This window comes from Brassica oleracea, chromosome C9 (genome assembly GCF_000695525.1).
Source record: "Brassica oleracea var. oleracea cultivar TO1000 chromosome C9, BOL, whole genome shotgun sequence".
Classification (NCBI taxonomy): domain Eukaryota; kingdom Viridiplantae; phylum Streptophyta; class Magnoliopsida; order Brassicales; family Brassicaceae; genus Brassica; species Brassica oleracea.
In genome coordinates, this window is record NC_027756.1 from 27,627,865 (window position 1) to 27,630,506 (window position 2,642).

Here is a 2,642-nt window from a genome sequence, read left to right on the forward strand (position 1 = left end):
AACTGTGGCATCTCCTTCGTCCCACCACGAATTTGGCGCGTCAGCTCAGCGCACCTAAGAGGATTAAGGATTAATGGGGTCGTCTCGTTGTAGGAAAACTCGACGCGATCGGGGAACTTGATCCTCTTCCTCCTCGTAGTAGAACCCTCTGAACGAGCTCCTTTTCTCGCAGACGGATCAGGAATAGATCTCTCACCCGTAACAGGATCACTGCCCCGCGATGAAACCTCTCTCTCTTCAGGAGGGGTTTCAAGAGAAACGTCGCCTCCCGCGATAAATTTGACGAGGCCCGTCTCCGCATCAGAAGGACGCGGCTCTGCCTCGACGGACTTCTTCTTCTTCTTCTTTCTGGGACGATCTTCAGGCGCCGCTCCGGAACGGTCAGACTCGACGGAACCTCTTGTAGCGCCTTCTCGTCCTACTGCCGACGCCTCGCCGCGATCAACGGAGGAAACAGCCCCTTCGTAAGGTCTCTTCATTCCTCTCTCTCCCTTCCTTGCTTCCAAACCCTCGGAGGTTTCGTCGAGAGAAGCGATCTCTTCAAGAGGAAGCTCTTCGGTTGCTTTCCTCTTGGGTTTTTTGCTCTTCTTCTTCTTTTTAGGACTCGAGGCAGGAGGCTCTGCCCCAACGTCTTTGTCGACTAAAAAAGGAGCTCCTTCCTTGGAAGCTCGGCCTGCGTCAGAGCTAGTCGACCCTTGCGCGTCGGCAGGAATTGACTTCTTCGAAAGCAATTGCAGCTTCCCCTTCAACAGTGCACTCAAATCCGGCACTCCGTCCATCTTCCTAGCTTCGTCCAAAAGTTTTTGCTGTTTCCGAGTAAAAAGGGACATACGCGACTTACGGGGCCCGAGTACAATAGGAAGCCTCGACTCCCAATCAGCTGTAAAAAAAAAAGGGAAGAGAGACTAAGTTTTTGATAGAACTTCTTGGAGAAAGACCGGTGAACTCACCTCTAGCAATCCGAGCTTCTTGACGTCTTATCCACTCTCGACTAAGATCAGGCCAACGAAGATGACTGTGAGCCACGATCGCCTGATTACTCTCGAAGAACTTCTCCGGGTATGCGATCGTATTCGGGTGACGAAATTCGGGTGACAAACTGCAACAACAAGAAACACGCCGTTAGGATACTCGAATAAGGCATGATGACAACAAACACTATCTACCAAGCGTTTTGTTCCATAGAACGCGGTAGTCGTCCCCAGGTGGCTCCGAGAAGGCATGCTCGTCAGATTTGACGTAAAAATATGAGCGCTGCCAGTCCTTCGTCTTGTTCGGGTGCCCTAACAAGACGTTGTAGCTCGAGCGCATCTCCACTGAAAATATTCCATGTGGCTCCGCCTTCGTAAAAGTTAACTCTTCGAATACTCTCACACTCATCGAAACATCTATCTCCGCTGCCATCACCATTAGCATAACCGCGATGCGCAGCGACCCGTTAAGCAACTGACAGATGGCGATGTCCCGACGGAATGCGTACGACGTGATCAGTCGGGGAATTGGAAACCAGAGCTTCGTATGGTCTCCAAAATAAGACTCATAGACACACTGATAGCCGATCGGAGGCGACCAAGGACGCTGTCCCTTGGAAGGAATGATGTATGTAACGCCGGCACCTCCACTTTGCCTCAATAAATCCCTCACCATCTTGTGGGACGAGCAAGAATCGAAGACATTCCCCCATGACTGGGCCCACGGGTCACGAAGCAATTCGGACGGGAGTGGGTCGAGTTCTTCGAAGATCCCACCAGGATGGTAGATCGTGGGTCGGCAGTCTATCTGGTCGAAAGGAATCTCCCGACTAGCTCGTCTCAAAGATCTTGAGGCTTGGCTAGACGCTTCAGAGCCACTACCGCTCACGTCACTGCTCCCGACTTCAACGCGATCCGCGCGTTCGTCACGGATCATCTTATGAGCATCAGCGACGAAAAGGCGTTGAGATAGGGTCATATTGTCTAAGTCCCGAAGAGCGTCGCGATGAATCAAGTCGAAATCATCCAGCGGGCTGTCAGCTACCCGTTCATCTCTGGTCGGACTCGGAGAATCTGCGACGCCCTTTCCTTTTTCTTCTCGCGACAAACGACCTCTCAGAGGCGTGATCCTGGATTTAGGGGACGAGTACAACCGCCAGACGATACCGACAAGCCTATGTGAGGAGAAACGTACCTTGAGAGAGAAAGTAAAAGTAGAGAGAAGGGAGAGAAAGCGGAATACCTGAACTTGCAGAGAAGAATGACGAAAGCGAAAGGGAGGAGCCTATTTATAGCCAAAACAAGGGCACATCCTCCGAAGCGCAATCATTAGGTCTACAGAAACCTAAATGGGCCTCAAAGGCCGCCTAAATACCCAAAGGCTTACTCGCGACGGTTCGGTTTCTCGTTCAAACCGATCTCTAACCAGACCAAAATTAATCCCCGATTTCGGTCTAAACCGGTTTTCTAACGTAAACCGATGAGATAAGCTTGAGCTCTTATATCGGGGTAATTCGCCTACCGAGTAAAACGTGCCCCCGTGACCAAAACCTCGGCGAGCAAAGCAGATCATGAGGAAGTACTACTCTAAGCGATTAGAAACATCAATAAAACGGCGTGCGACTAAACACGCTAGGACCTGATATACGAACGAACCTGACCCACAAATTC